A 17355-nucleotide genomic window follows, 5' to 3' on the forward strand; every position below is an offset into this window, starting at 1 on the left:
ATTGTTATTGGGGTTTTTCCTAAAATTTGGCAGCCCTTGTTCTCACTGCATACCATCTAACACTGTATTGCAGACACGCTCCTTTTTAATGGGAACATGTCATTACTGTGGCCCACCCCTATGTGTCTTTAAATTGTTATTGGGGTTTTTCCTAAATTTTGGCAGCCCTTGTACTCACTCCATACCCTGTAACTGGATAGCAGACCCTCTCCTTTTTAATGGGAACATGTCGTTACTGTGGCCCACCTCTATGTGTCTTTAAATTGTTATTGGGGATTTTCCCAAATTTTGTCAGCCCTTGCAGTTACTGCATGGGCACTACCACTATAGGATATCCACTCATTTATAGTGGGAACATTTTTTTTACTGAGGTCCTTCTCTATGTCTCTTCAAAGGGTCATTGACGTGCGTCCACAGTTTTGGCAGCCCTTGCAGTCACAGCATACGCAATAACAGTATAGAAGACCCACTCTTTAATAATGGGAACAGCAAAGCATAGCCGGCTGATGGCCCTCTAACAATAGTGAGGGCCGACTGATGGCCTTATAAAAATAGTCTTTGCGACTTTCAGAGTCCCTCCTTCATAAATGAGACAGGATGTGTCTGATGATGTCTCACACACCACATGGCCAGATACAGTGCCTTGTGAATGTATTTGGCCCCCTTGAACTTTTCTACCTTTTGCCACATTTCTTGCTTCAAACATAAAGATATAAAATTCTAATTTTTTTGGGAAGAATCAACAAGAGAGACACAATTGTTAAGTGGAACGAAATTTATTGGATATTTTAAAGTTTTTAAAAAAATTAAAAACTGAAAAGTGGGGCATGCAATATTAGTCGGCCCCCTTGAGTTAATACTTTGTAGTGCCACCTTTTGCTGCGATTACAGCAGCAAGTCGCTTGGGGTATGTCTCTATCAGTTTTGCACATCGAGAGGCTGAAATTGTTGCCCATGCTTCCTTGCAAAACAGCTCGAGCTCATTGAGGTTGGATGGAGAGCGTTTGTGAACAGCAGTTTTCAGCTCTTTCCACAGATTCTAGATTGGATTCAGGTCTGGACTTTGACTTGGCCATTCTAACACCTGGACACGTTTATTTTTGAACCATTCCATTGTAGATTTTGCTTTATGTTTGTTATCATTGTCTTCTTGGAAGATAAATCTCCGTCTCAGTCTCAGGTCTTTTGCAGACTCCAACAGGTTTTCTTCCAGAATGGTCCTGTATTTGGCTCCTTCTATCTTCCCATCAATTTTAACCATCTTCCCTGTCCCTGCTGAAGAAAAGCAGGCCCAAACCATGATGCTGTCACCACCATGTTTGACAGTGGGGATGGTGTTTTGAGGGTGATGAGCTGTGTTGCTTTTACGCCAAACATATCATTTTGCATTGTGGACAAAGAGTTCGATTTTGGTTTCATCTGACCAGAGCACCTTATTCCACATGTTTGGTGTGTCTCCCAGGTGGCTTGTGGCAAACTTCAAACGAGACTTTTTATGGATATCTTTGAGAAATTGCGTTCTTCTTGCCACTCTTCCATAAAGGCTAGATTTGTGCAGTGTACAACAGATTGTTGTCCTATGGACAGACTCTCCCACCTCAGCTGTAGATCTCTGCAGTTCATCCAGAGTGATCATGAACCTTTTGGCTGCATCTCTGATCAGTCTTCTCCTTGTTCGAGATCAATGTTTAGAGGGACGGCCAGGTCTTGGTAGATTTGCAGTGGTCTGATACTCCTTCCATTTCAATATGATCGCTTGCACAGTGCTCCTTGAGATGTTTAAAACTTGGGAAATCTTTTTGTATCCAAATCCAGCTTTCAACTTCGCCACAACATTATCTCGCACCTGCCTGGTGTGTTTCTTGGTCTTCATGATGCTCTCTGCACTTGAAACAGAACCCTGAGACTATCACAGAGCAGGTACATTTATTCGGAGACTTGATTACACACAGGTGGATTTTTATCATTACCAGTCATTTAGGACAACATTGGATTATTCAGAGATCCTCACTGAACTTCTAGAGTGAGTTTGCTGCACTGAAAGTAAAGGGGCCGAATAATATTGCACGCCCCACTTTTCAGTTTTTAATTTTTAAAAAAAGTTAAAAATATCCAATAAATTTCGTTCCACTTCACGATTGTGTCCCACTTGTTGTTGATTCTTCCAAAAAAAATTTGAATTTCATATCTTTATGTTTGAAGCCAGAAATATGGCAAAAGGTAGAAAAGTTCAAGGGGGCCAAATACTTTCACAAGGCACTGTAAGGTTGTAAAATGTTAAAATGATATTTACCGGTGAAAGTATTTTTCCCCATTGAAAGCAATGCAAAAGTGCAAAAACGCATCAAAAACGTTACGTCTGAACATAGCCCAAGTTGTGGAGGAGCATTTTTGTTTTTGTATAGTTATTTTGCCTTATATACAAGACATTACCCTGGAAAGGATGTTCCTTAACATTTTTCCCAGGAAAATCCATTTTGGTTTCGTTTTTGTATGCTTTATTGTGAATCCGTAAAGATGGCGAAATACTCTGACAACATTATTGACAGCAGTGACCTGGGAGTCAGAGATGTTTCCATGGTTCTTCCCCAAGCTGTTCCCATGTCATTTGAGCACTGTTCCCATCGAATTGGGCAATTTTTAGGCCCTCTGCAGACCGCCGGAAAAATGCTCGAGTTTCCCATAAACTTACATTATGCTCGTTGCTTTGACCGAGCACTTGAGCATTCCAATTTGCTCAACCCGAGCAACGAGTACCCGAGCATTTTAGTGCTGGCTCATCACTAGTGTGTATTTCTGTGTGTGAGGCTCATAATCGATACTGAATAAATCAAGATGTTTTGAACATTTTGTTTCCATTTTTTATCATTTGCATTTCATTAAAATGTCTGTCGATCCTGTTATTTCCATAAATCCACAATTTTTCGTGATTGAGCAATGCATAAGAGGAAGTACACAATGAAGAAAATGATCCATATAAATGTGTTTTCACACAAAGCCTGAGAATTATTTTATCGCTAGGTTCTGCTCACACAGTGCTTATTCTCAGAGTATTGGGAGATTGCACTGCACAAATTGCATACAAATGCTATGCGTGTTTGTTAAAAAGGCCCTTTCACGGACATTTTAATTTAAACTGAATACCTCCCTCCTAATTGTTACTGCTCCACTGACCAGTTTTTCTTTTATGTTCCTCTGTTGCAGAGTTGTGCCCACTCCTCTTCCCCCCAACCACCCCCTATATTAATGATGCTATTTTTTCCTTCCCCAACTGGGCATATATCACTTAACTTCTCTGTGAGCGATTGCTTTTGGCCAATCAAAATATGGCCGCACCCAAAGAGAAGCTCTGCAGTATACACCCAGTTGGCTGAAGGGAAAATAAAAGGGAAATTATGCTTTTTACAAGGGGGCATAACTTTGGAACTGAGGAGCACAGAAGAAAAAGAAAGCTGAATCATTGGAGCCGCACCGATTGGGGGCGCTCCTAGTTTAATTTAAAAATATCCAGTGACCTGTTGAAAGAATATTGCAAAATTAAAAAAGGTTCAAACTGTCTTTTTACTATAAAAGTTGCTATTATGGAAATGACGGCCCTTTTGGTAGTTTCAATATACAGCATGAGCAGTAGGTATTCTTTCCAACTGGAAAAATAGCAATGAGAACATATACAGGTTTTCTTCAGATTTGTATATGTGATATTTAATTTAAAATGGTTAAAATATAGGAAGCCACAACAGCAATAAAAAGCTATGTCCAGCGCTGGAACAGCAGTGGAACAACATGCAATATTGCTAACGTCAGAACAAATAATTAAAGCACTTGGATGCATAAGCTAAGGCTTTCTGGTTAGTTTTGTCATCATGTGGGTGATAGTAGATAAGGAAGATTCTCAGTTCCTGCAGTCAATTCATTGACTCTTCTGCAGCTGTTAAATGTTAAGGGAGCGATTGTTTGGATATGTTTGGAATTTATAATAAACAGAGCACATACCAATTGTAAAACTATACTGTAGGTTCTAAGCACTGGAGAAAATGCATTCAGAGCTGAGCAGAAACTTATGACCTCTTGCACGGTAATGGAAAAAATACTATGAATCAAGAAAAGCTTGACATTCACCTCATTTTCTGCCAAAACAAATAGAATACATTAAAGAAGACACATCATAGAGTTTAGTGGAATTTGGGCTTTACACAATGCTGAAAAAGATTTTTTTTTGTAAAATATGTGGGAAAAAATTCTTAACCTCTTCAATACTCTGTGTAACATCTTTTAACAACTTTTTTAGGTATGTTCACACAAAACGGATTTGTGACCGAAATTATTGCAATTGTTCTATAGATCTATATATGATTTGTAAAAATCAATCTACATGCTGCAGATAGAGTTCTATTTAGATATGGTACAGATTTTCAGTTGTAGACATGATTTCAACAATTCTGGGTTTTGCATTGTATCTGAGGGGTAACGTTTCTCCTTCCAGAGAGTGACACACCGGCTCTGGCATGCCAAGGTAAGCAGGCTTATTCGCCGTACAATGCTCTTCTGGGAAATTTAATATGCAAATTGCCTCTTCAGAGAAAAAGAGGACTTGAACTATATAGCGCCACCTATTGGAAACAGCACCTTCCAATAGGTGGCGCTATAGAGTTCAAGTCCTCTTTTTCTCTGAAGAGGCAATTTGCATTGTACCTGTAAATTTTTTGAATGTAGATACAAAATGTGGAAGAGGTACAAATGTTTTCAATATACATTTGTTTTATGTAGTTTCTTCACCTAATTTTGGTTGGCACATGCTGAACCAAAAGTATTAACCCTTGGTGATGGAGCCAATTTTGGCCTTAACTGCTTCAGGCCTGCCCATTGACTTTAAACATTCTGGAGGTCCCGCTCCTACTCTGCAGTGACTCAATCATGTAGCTACGGGAGTAGGGATCCGGGTGTTAGATACAGTTGGGAGTCCCCATTTAGAAGGCAGAGACGGTTTATTACTGTCTGTGCCTTCTCTATTGCTGCATATACAGTGGCTACAGAAAGTATTCAGACCCCTTTAAATTTTTCACTCTTTGTTTCATTGCAGCCATTTGGTAAATTCTAAAAAGTTCATTTTTTTTCTCATTGAAGTACACTCTGCACCCCATCTTGACTGAAAAAAAACAGAAATGTAGACATTTTTTCAAAATTATTTAAAAAAAACTGAAATATCACATGGTCATAAGTATTCAGACCCTTTGCTCAGACACTCATATTTAAGTAACATGCTGTCCATTTCCTTGTGATCCTCCTTGAAATGGTTGTACTCCTTCACTGGAGTCCAGCTGTGTTTAATTAAACTGATAGGACTTGATTTGGAAAGGCACACACCTGTCTATATAAGACCTCACAGCTCACAGTGCATGTCAGACCAAATGAGAATCATGAGCTCAAAGGAACTGTCCAAGGAGCTCAGAGACAGAATTGTGGCAAGGCACAGATCTGGCCAAGGTTACAAAAGAATTTCTGCAGTACTCAAGGTTCCTAAGAGCACAGTGACCTCCATAATCCTTAAATGGAAGAAGTTTGGGACCACCAGAAGTCTTCCTAGACCTGGCCGTCCAGCCAAACTGAGCAATCTTGGGAGAAGAGCCTTGGTGAGAGAACCCCAAGCCTTGGTAAAGAAGAACCCCAAGATCGCTGTGGCTGAGCTCCAGAGATGCAGTAGGGAGAAGGGAGAAAGTTCCACAAAGTCAACTATCACTGCAGCCCTCCATCAGTCGGGCCTTTATGGCAGAGTAGCCCGACGGAAGCCTCTCCTCAGTGCAAGACATATGAAAGCCCGCATAGAGTTTGCTCAAAAACACATAAAGGACTCCCAGACTACGAGAAATAAGATTCTCTGGTCTGATGAGACGAAGATAGAACTTTTTGGTGATAATCCTAAGCGGTATGTGTGGAGAAAACCAAGCATTGCTCATCACCTGCCCAATACAATTCCAACAGTGAAACATGGTGGTGACAGCATCATGCTATTGGGGTGTTTTTCAGCTGCAGGGACAGGACGACTGGTTGTGTGTCACCCTGGCCTGGATGCCACAAGTGTAAATAAAGCTGTGTTTGAGAGCAAGGGGGAGGTTCTCTAGTCAGGGGAACATTAGCATGCAGTACCTCCTGTCTCAGGCCAGTAGGGGGAGCAGGTTGCCCCTATAAAAGCTGGTGCTGGGGGCAGGGTTAGGGAGAACTGGGTGGCCTGTCTCAGCACTGAGACGTGTCCCGGAGCAGAGCAGGGACAGAAATTTGTATTGTACCTAAGAGGAAGTGTGGCAGTAGGAGAGCCACAAGCCAGAGACAAGAGGCGAAGAGAGCCTGTCTTGGCAGATAAAAGACTTACCTTACCAGACTTTGGTGTCTGAGGCTGGGAGGATTCTACATCCCCCAGCAGAGAACCAGTCCGCAAGGGACTGTATATTCCTTTGCCTAAGAAGCCTGGAGGCCCTGTCACAACCGAAGGGACCAGTAAAGCCGTACAAGGCTGGGAGCAGAAAGGCCATACAGACGAGAATACACGGAAAGCTCGGAAACGTGGGCTGTTACCCTATAACAAGGAGATAGCCAGAAGGAGCGCAGAAAGCACGGTAGGCCTACACCCTCACCCTGACCAGGGCCAATTTCCCCATTGCTCTCAGACATCCAGGACCCCTCCTAGCTGGGACTGTTTGTGGGTCAATTTACCTGTTCTAGTAAAGACCCTGGACTGCAACCTGTTGTCTGCATGTTCCTTGCTCCTCCAGCACTATCAGCACTGGGACTCTCACTACCATCACTCCCAACATCCACTACACTGCCCTGGGGCCGCACTCTTCCCGTGGGGAGTCACACCATCCCAGCTGCATACATCATCAGCCCCAGCGGTGTGCCTTGCAGCGGCGGTTCCTAATGACCGCAAATCCACGGGTGGCGTAGTCGGACATAATCATCAGCACATAACGGACTACCACTGGCCTGACCACCCTGAGCCACGGAACCGGGTTGCCACTACTACTCCCACGGTTTGCATATTGCCCGGATCCGAGTGCCCCACGGCACAGGGGGCGAGTCAGCTTTGGCGTAGTCGGCAGGATTGAAACCAACCCGCAACAAACGGGTATTGCGTGCCTAGAAAAGACTTTGCACTTACCTGAAAAGAGGTTTCCCGCCATCCGGAGCCGTTTCCCGCCATTTCCAGCCGTCTCCCGCCATCTTCCATCGGTTCCCGCCATCTTCAGCAGTTTTCCCGCCATCGGACGCCATCTTCAGGACGCCGCGCGGGAAGAAGAGGGGCGTGGACGTCCAAACCGCGCGAGATCCGAAGCTCCGCCCCACGCACCGACGCTGCGCAAGGTCCTGGAAGGGAGAGAGAGCGACATTGACGTCATCAGGACGCGACGCAAGGTCCTCGTCCAAAGCTGCAGCAGCGGAGCCGCGGCCTACAGAAGAGGATCGTTGGAAGGTAGGCCACGCTTAACTAGGGGGGGGAAGATGTCGGACACAGAGGCGCCCACTACCACCAACGCAGCTGCAGCAGCGGTGATGCCCGTTTCCCTGCCCTACATCCCTGGAGCGGCCTGGCTGCCCAAGTACTCAGGGGAGCCCCATGCCCTAACTGACTTTAAGGAAAGGCTGTACAGTTTGTTCCAAGTCTACCCCATGACAGAGGAACAGAAGGTCAGCATACTAACAGGACAGTTAACTGGTGCAGCCCAAAGGGAGGTAAAATCATGGCCCACTGAGGAGAAAAGGACTGTGAAGGGTATTCTGGCCTGTCTGCGGAGTACCTTTGACACACGTACCTCCGCTGAGATTAAAATGAGGTTCTATGGATGTAAGCAGCGGGCACAGGACAGCATCAGAGACTATGCCCTAAATTTGCAGGAAGCCCTAAGGGCCATCCAACAAACTGACCCTGGCAGTGTGCAGGAAACGGATAAACTGCTAACAGAACAATTCATAGAAGGTCTGCTGTCCAGCGCCCACAGGGCCCAGCTGCGCCTCATGTTCTTTCAGAACCCCGACCTGACCTTTGCCCAATTTAAGGACAGGGCCATAAGGGTGCTCCGTGAATCTGCAACCAGTGGCGCTATAAACCCCCGGTGCCCTGCTCTCACCTACCACCAGGAGGCGGCGCCCTCCTCTATGGACCCCGTGGGGGCTGATGCACAGGCCCTGAACCAAGCCCCGTCAAAAGACGTGCACCACCAAGTCCAGGAGCTGACCAGGAGCGTCGCGGCGTTGACCAGGACCGTTCAGGCGTTGCAAATGGACCCGTCAAGACCCATCGAGCTGGATTCAAGTCCGGAGGATGTCCTGTGGCGTCGACAGAGGAGGATCCCATCGTTCCGAGGGAGGCCCACAGACCGCTACGCAGAGGATGGACAGCCCATTTGCCGTCGATGTAACCAGCCCGGACACATTTCCAGGTACAGTAATTTAAACGGGTCCAACCTGGGGCAGAGGGCCAACCCCCAGGCATAAGATCACCAGGCCCTTACAATTGGCATAATAAGTACGTTGGGGGGCGCCCGGTTTTACCCGTGGTGCTGGACGGTATCCCCATGAGCGCCTTGCTGGATACTGGGTCGAAAGTAACCACTATCCCTTATGTACTTTTTAAGCAGTATTGGACTGAAGCTGATATCACACGGTATCCAGACAGTAACTTGAGCATCATCGCCAGAAATGGCTTACCTGTGCCGCAGATGGGGTTCAAGGAGATGACCATTAAAATTGGTAAAGTTGAACTACCGGCACAGGGAGTGATTATTGTGGACATTGACCGTCGTGAAAGTCACCCTAAAATAACTGTTGGTACTAACGTGATTGAAAATTGTCTTTCAGAGGTAATTGTAATTCTACAACAGGTGGCGGTGAATGCTAGTTCCAGCCAACAGAGAGTCCTCAACAAGGAGATAAAAGCCCTGATGAGACGGCAGCAGGTAGAACTGTCTGGTGGTGAGATCGGTAGCGTAAGACTGAGTGACCCATTCCCCATTTCCATGCCTCGCAAAAGTGAAATGATGATCTGGTGTCGGACTGCAATCGGGTTGAGAGGTAAAGACTACCAAGCCATGGTAGAACCCGTGTACTCAGACAGCAGGCCCACCATTTTGACAGCCCGGGGGGTGGTTGATGTCCGTCATGGGAGGGTGCCCGTCCGCATCCTCAACATTGGGGAGAGGGAGGTACACTTACCCAGGTACGCTACACTCGCCAAACTGTTTGTTGTCAAACACAAAGCTATCTGGGCCGTGGAACCCTTGCCTCCATCTCCACAGGCGGAGGGTAATGGCTCCCAGAAACAAAAGGAGGACTGGTTCCAGAAACTCCACGTGGGTGCTGACTCCACTCCCCTGCACCAAAAACAAGGAGTCTACCGGGTGGTACAGGAGTACGAGAGGGTCTTTAGTAAGCACCCGCTAGACTTCGGCAGAGTAAAAGGGATAGAACACCACATCCCCACAGGGAGCCACCCAACGATAAAAGAAAGACACCGACCTGTACCCCCTGCACATTATCAGAACGCAAAGGGCATGCTAAGAGAAATGAAGGAAGCTGGGGTCATTAGAGATAGCTGTAGCCCCTGGGCAGCCCCCTTGGTTCTGGTGAAAAAGAAAGACGGCACCATGAGAATGTGCGTGGACTATAGACAAATCAACCGTATCACCCACAAAGACGCATATCCGCGGCCTAGAATAGAGGAGTCTTTAGCCGCACTAAAATCTGCTAACTTCTTTTCTACTTTGGACCTTACTAGCGGGTACTGGCAGGTTCCTGTGGCAGAGGCTGACAAGGAGAACACCGCCTTCACCACCCCGATGGGACTGAGCGAGTTCAACTGTATGCCTTTCGGGCTCTGCAACGCACCAGGGACCTTCCAGCGGCTGATGGAATGCTGTCTAGGGCACTGAAACTTCGAGACGGTCCTCCTTTACCTGGACGACGTGATCGTCTATTCGAAGACCTACGAGGACCATCTCAAGCACCTGGCCGAGGTGTTCGAAGCCCTGGCAGGCTATGGCCTGAAGGTGAAACCATCGAAGTGTCACCTGCTGAAACCAAAGGTCCAGTACCTAGGGCACGTGGTAAGCGCGGAAGGAGTAGCCCCCGACCCTGACAAGGTCACGGCAATCAAGAGCTGGCCAAGCCCCTCGAACATCAAAGAGGTGAGACAGTTTCTCGGGTTGGTAGGCTACTACCGAAGGTTCATCCCCAGGTTCACTAAGATGGCAGCTCCTATGCAGGACCTCCTGATCGGACAGTCTAAGTCCAGAAGTCAAAAGCCACCCTTCAAGTGAGATAAACCAGAAGAGGAGTCCTTCCGCCAGTTGAGGATGGCCCTCATGGGGGATGAGATCCTGGCCTACCCTGATTATGGCCAGCCTTTTATTCTCCACACGGACGCCAGTAATGTGGGACTGGGAGCCGTACTGTCCCAAAACCAACAGGGCAGAGAACGGGTGATCGCATACGCCAGCCGGAAGCTGAGGCCCACCGAGAGGAACCCGGAGAATTACAGCTCCTTCAAGCTAGAATTCTTGGCAGTGGTGTTGGCCGTGACGGAACGCTTCAAGCATTACCTGGCCTCCGCAAAGTTCACCGTGTACACGGACAACAACCCGTTGACACACCTGGACAATGCAAGACTGGGTGCCCTGGAACAGCGGTGGATGGCCCGTCTCTCCAACTATGACTTCGTGATCAAGCACCGGGCAAGCAAAACCAATGCCAACGCGGACGCCCTATCAAGAATGCCTCACTTACCTGAAGGTGACGAAGACCCAGAAGAGCTGGAGGAGGTAGAACTCCCCGCGTTTCACCGGTATGGAGCCGCTCAATACTCCCATCGCGTGAAGGAGGAGGATCTAACAACCGTGATGATCAATCCCCTACCTCACCACAGCTGGGCCGAGACCCAAGATAGTGACCCTGCAATCCGCCTGGTGAAAGATCTGCTGACCCGGGAAGACGCCCGCTTAGATCCAGATGCCCCAGAGGAAGCCAAGCAGCTATGGAAAGAGAAGAGCAAGCTGTTCCTCTACGAAGGCAAGTTGTGCAGAAGGATTGTCAACCACCGGACGCACGAGCTGACCTGGCAAGTCGTGGTCCCAAGGCGAGATGCAGCTATGGTCCCGGGGGCTTACCATGACAGAGCGGGACACTTTGGTTGGAAGAAACTGGAGTTCCTACTAAGAGGAAGGTTCTTTTGGGTCGGCATGAGAGGAGCTGTAGAAAAATGGTGCAGAGACTGTGGCCCTTGTCACCTAAGGAGGAAGGACGGTGCCAGCCAGAAGACACCCTTGAAGCCTATCGTCACCACGCAGCCTCTTGAGCTGGTAGCTCTGGACCACGTCAAATTGGCTCCCAGCGGTCAGGATACATCTATGCCCTGACAATCGTGGACCACTATTCCCGTTTTCTAGTGGTGGTCCCGGTAAAGGGCTTGACAGCCCAAACAGTGGCCAGAGCCTTCCAGCAATACTTCTGCCATCCACACGGGTATCCGGAACAGGTCCTGACAGACCAGGGTCCAGCGTTCGAGGCTGAAATCTTCCAGGAGTTCTGCAACCTCTATGGCTGTAAGAAGATTCGGACAATGCCTTACCATCCACAAACCAACGGGATGTGTGAGAAGATGAACAATATAGTTATCGATCTCCTGAAGACGTTGCCACTGGAGGAACGCAGCCTGTGGCCAGAAAAACTGCCGGACCTGATAGACTTATACAATCATATCCCGGTGAATGCTACCAACTGCACCCCGGCTTACCTGATGCGAGCCAGACCAGGTAAGCTGCCCGTAGACCTGGAGATGGGAGTCCTAACACCTGAGGACATCTCCCCGGATGCAGACTGGGATACGGAAAGGCAACTGCAGTACAAGAAGGTACAGGAGAGTGTGGAGAGGAGCCTGGCCCAGGTGAGAGAAAGGCAAGAAAGACTCTTCAACCAACATGCCCCTGCTGGTCCCCTAGAACCTGGTGAGCAAGTCCTAAAGCGAAAAAGAAGGCTACATAAGTTGGATGACCAGTGGGAAAGGGAACCCTACACCGTACTGCAGTCTGATCACGACAACCTGAAGGTGTGCGTGATCACCAAGGACGGAGGAGAAACCACCAGTACCGTCTCCAGAGACCACCTCAAAAGGTGCCCCGAGCAACTCCGTAGTGCAGAAGAGGATCAGAGTGACCTTGAACCCGCAGAGGACAAGGAAGAAATGATCAGCACCGTTCTCGGAGAGTTCCCTCAGTCCTGGACTCGCATAAATGATGCCATAGTGGTACCCGTCCTGCATTTCCTGCAACCGGCACAGCAACAACTAACACCAGAGCCGGAAGGTGAAGAGGAGCAAGCTGTTCCAGAGGCAGAAGAGCCTGTACCAGCAGCCCAGGAGAGTCAACCCTCTGCTGACAGTGAGCCTGCCATGCCTGCGGTAAGCCAAAGGACCCGCAGACAGCTCCCTGCCCTACCTGTACACCCAGCTGGTAGCTGTACCCCTAACGCTAGTGGGGAAAGCCAGGTTGGTCCACCACCAGAGAGTGGGCTACGTAGGTCAACCAGGAGCACAAAGGGGCAGATACCCGCTCGCTGGAGAATATAGGATGCACTAAAATTGTAAATAACCCTGTTGCCAAATGTTGAATTGTTTGCAAAGTTACATGCATGTTGGTAATTCTGTGTTTCAGTTTCTTGCAGCTACCATAAGGACTCAAAGGTTATGGACTTTTTATAACCGGGACCTTGTATGGACTGCGTTCGGAGCCTAACCCAGGAATGAACTAAGACTGTAAAGGACTTGGGGTAGGACAGACCCCCACGTGGTTAAGGCTCCCCGTTGTGCTGGTGATATGGACACCCGGTCACAGGCCATACTGTGAACTTAAGAACTCAATCTGTGCGTCATTTGTCTATTAATGTTTTATGGTTATGCATAGTGTCTTTGTTTATTGTTTAGTCCCGGAGTACTAAATTTCACTAGGGGGGAATGTGTCACCCTGGCCTGGATGCCACAAGTGTAAATAAAGCTGTGTCTGAGAGCAAGGGGGAGGTTCTCTAGTCAGGGGAACATTAGCATGCAGTACCTCCTGTCTCAGGCCAGTAGGGGGAGCAGGCTGCCCCTATAAAAGCTGGTGCTGGGGGCAGGGTTAGGGAGAACTGGATGGCCTGTCTCAGCACTGAGACGTGTCCTGGAACAGAGCAGGGACAGAAAGTTGTATTGTACCTAAGAGGAAGTGTGGCAGTAGGAGAGCCACAAGCCAGAAACAAGAGGCGAAGAGAGCCTGTCTTGGCAGATAAAAGACTTACATTACCAGACTTTGGTGTCTGAGGCTGGGAGGATTCTACATCCCCCAGCAGAGAACCTGTCCGCAAGGGACTGTATATTCCTTGGCCTAAGAAGCCTGGAGGCCCTGTCACAACCGAAGGGACCAGTAAAGCCGTACAAGGCTGGGAGCAGAAAGGAACCCACGTCGCAGGCCATACAGGCGAGAATACACGGAAAGCTCGGAAACGTGGGCTGTTACCCTATAACAAGGAGATAGCCAGAAGGAGCGCAGAAAGCACGGTAGGCCTACACCCTCACCCTGACCAGGGCCAATTTCCCCGTTGCTCTCAGACATCCAGGTCCCCTCCTAGCTGGGACTGTTTGTGGGTCAATTTACCTGTTCTAGTAAAGACCCTGGACTGCAACCTGTTGTCTGCGTGCTCCTTGCTGCTCCAGCACTATCAGCACTGGGACTCTCACTACCATCACTCCCAACATCCACTACACTGCCCTGGGGCCGCACTCTCCCCGTGGGGAGTCACACCATCCCAGCTGCATACATCATCAGCCCCAGCGGTCTGCCTTGCAGCGGCGGTTCCTAATGACCGTAAATCCACGGGTGGCGTAGTCGGATATAATCATCAGCACTAGTGTTGAGTGAACATGCTCGACACTGCTCGGTACTCGCCCGAGCATCACGCTACTCGGGATGTTCGGCGAGCACCGAGCATTTCCGGGTTACTCGGGCGGGAGCTCGGGTCTCCGCTCTGCATGTTTGGTGCTCTTTACAGAGCCAATGAACATGCAGGGATTGCCAGCCAGTCAATGTAATGCCGCAGCCATGTTGTTTGTGGGCATTACAGTGATTGGCTGGCCGCACAGCGTCACCTCCCAGACGATCAGCCCGTCTTGATTGGTGTGTGTGGGTGTCTGTGCGTGTGTCTGCGAGTGTGTGCGATGTCTGCGGGTGTGTGCGGTGTCTGTGCGATGTGTGCGCGGTGTCTGTGCGATGTCTGCGGTGTCTGTGCGATGTCTGCGGGTGTGTGCGGTGTCTGTGCGATGTCTGCGAGTGTGTGCGATGTCTGTGCGATGTGTGCGGGATGTCTGCGGGTGTGTGCGTGCAGGCAGACATAGGCCGATGTGACACAACTACTCCCATCGGCCTATGTCTGTCCCCGGTAGACTCGTGCCAGCAGGATCAGCTCGATGGGAGCAGTAGTTCCCATCAGCCTGATCCTGCTATATAAATTGCCCTACTGTGTCCCCAATAAATTTTAAATACATGTCATTGGTGGCCAGTGGTTACCTACAATAAATTAGTTCATACATTACCTGTCCCCGCCGATCGCCACCTAAAATAAAGTAAAAAATAAAAAACTACACCTATACTCACCTAGACACCTAATTCCCCGAAGCCATCGATCTCCTGTAATAAAATATAAAATAATAAACCACAACCTTATCCTTACCCCTCCGTAGTAGTCCACGAGTGTCCCACGATGATCTCCAGTTTAGAGCAGCCACATAGAATGTGACCGCTCTGAACCGCTGCCGCCGCTAGAATGATGGGGCCGTAAGGGTTCGCCGGAGTTCAGGCAGCGCTGCTCCGGTTAGCTGCTTTACGGCCCCGCTGTACCGTGAGAAATTCCCACGGTACAGTAGTGCCGTAAAGGAGGTCTCCGGAGCTGCGCTGACTGAATGCACTCCGGTGACCTCAGTCAGTGGCTCCCGCTGCCGGGAGCGGACGTGTTCCCGGCAGCATGAGCTTACAGCAGCCATGCACAGCTGTCACCATCTCCAGATGTGACAGCTGTGCATGGGAGATCAGCGCAGGAACGTGGACAGGTAACTATTTTTTTTTAGTAAACTAAGAATTAAATAAAATTGTATGTTTTATTTCAAATAAATTATTTTTTTCTGGGTGTAGTGTGTGTTTTTTCTTTTTAACACTTTGTAGGTTAGTAATGGGGGTGTCTTATAGACGCCCATCATTACTAACCTGGGCTTCATAGCAGCTGGCGCTGACATGAACCCCAACCCTATTACCCCCTGCCACCGCACCAGGGCAGCGTGGAAGAGCGAGGCTAAGTGCCAGAATTGGCGCATCCTATGGATGCGCCATTTCTTGGGCGGCTGACGGCTGGTGTTTCTAGCCTGGGAGGGGGCCAATATTCATGGCACCCTTCCTGGGCTATTAATATCAGCCCCCAGCTGTCTGCCTAGCCTTTGCTAGCTATTAAATAGGGGGTACACCACGTCATTTTTTTGGGGGGGTCGCCCATTTTAATAGCTAGTAAAGGCTAGGTATTCAGCTGGGGGCTGATATTAGTAGTCTGGAAACTCCGTGGGTATTACCCACTTCCCAGGCTTCAAACATCTGCCCCAGCCGTCTGCTTAACCTCCGCTAGAGCCTAAAATTATGGGGGATCCCCACGCCAATTTTTTTTTAAATAAATCCTTTATTTTAACACTAAATGACATTTGAGGAGTTAATAAAGATGCAGTCCCTAAATTATTATTTATTTTTTAATTAATTTTTCCCAAAAATTTTGACGTGGGCTTTGCCATATTTTTGTATGCCAGCCAGGTACAGCATCCAGCTTCTATGAACGTGCCATTTTCCGGGGTGGCTGCGGACTGCAATTTGCACCGGGGGGGGGGCAGAAAGCTTGGGCCTCCCTGCGCTGCAGATTCCATCCCCCAGCTGCCTAGTTGTACCTGGCTGGACACACAAATAGGGAGAAGTCCCTTGTATTTTTTTTTTTAATTATTTCATGAAATTCATGAAATAATAAAGAAAAAAAGGGCTTCCCTATATTGTTGTGTCTGGCCAGGTATAAATAGGCAGCTGGTGGTTGGGCGCAGCCCGTTCCTGCCTGCTGTACCTGGCTGGACACAAATATAGTGCGAAGCCCCAAGTCAATTTTTTTTTAATTATTTCAGGAAATTCATGAAATAATTAAAAAAAAATTGATGTTGGGCTTCGCCCTATATTTGTGTCCAGCCAGGTACAGCTGGCAGGAACGGGCTGCGCCCAACCACCAGCTGCCTATTTGTACCTGGCCGGACACAACAATATAGGGAAGCCCTTTTTTAAAAAATTATTTCATGAAATAATTTAAAAAAAATTGACGTGGGGCTTCGCACTATATTTGTGTCCAGCCAGGTACAGCAGGCAGGAACGGGCTGCCTCCAACCACCAGCTGCCTATTTGTACCTGGCCAGACACAACAATATAGGGAAGGCCTTTTTTTCTTAATTATTTCATGAATTTCATGAAATAATTTAAAAAAAAAATACTTGGGGCTTCGCCCTATTTTTGTGTCCAGCCAGGTACAACTAGGCAGCTGGGGGCTGGAATCCGCAGCGCAGGGAGGCCCAAGCTTTCTGGGCCCCACCCGCTGCAAATTGCAGTCCGCTGCCACCTCGGAAAATGGCGCGTTCATAGAAGCGCCATCTTCTGGCGCTGTACCCAACTCATCCAGGGCCCTGGTGCGGTGGCTCACTGGGTAATAAAGGGGTTAAGGCCAGCTTGGCATTATCAGCTGGCCCTAAGCCCGAAATTCATGGGGTCACGCCAATATTAGACATGACCACCATGAATTTCTAGTAAAGTATTTAAAAAAAACACAACACCCAGAAAAAAGTCCTTTAATTGAAATAAACACACAATTCTTTATTGTTCTAAATTAAACTATACTTACCATCACGCCCATTCCAGCTGAAGCCAACGATCTCCTGCAATAAAAGAAAAATAATAAAGCAACCTCATCCTTACCTTTCCATGGTTCCCACGCCAGCTTCAGCTCTGCTACATCGAGATGACAGGCTGGACCACAGCACAACGCTGCCATCCAGCCTGTCATCCCGCAGACACTGAGAAGCGCAGGCATGCTTGCGCTCCTCAGTGTCTCTCTGTGATGGCATCCAGATGAGCCGAGGTCATGTCCAATGAACTCGGCTCACCTCATGCACGTCACTGACAGCGTGGGAAAATTCTCCTGCACTTAGCGCTTCAGCGTGAGAATTTTCCCACGCTGTCAGTGACGTGAATGAGGTGAGGTTATGTCCAATGAACTCAG

This window comes from Phyllobates terribilis, unplaced genomic scaffold (assembly GCF_046119375.1).
Source record: "Phyllobates terribilis strain yellow unplaced genomic scaffold, ASM4611937v1 Scaffold_9__5_contigs__length_417890890, whole genome shotgun sequence".
In the NCBI taxonomy this organism is placed as follows: domain Eukaryota; kingdom Metazoa; phylum Chordata; class Amphibia; order Anura; family Dendrobatidae; genus Phyllobates; species Phyllobates terribilis.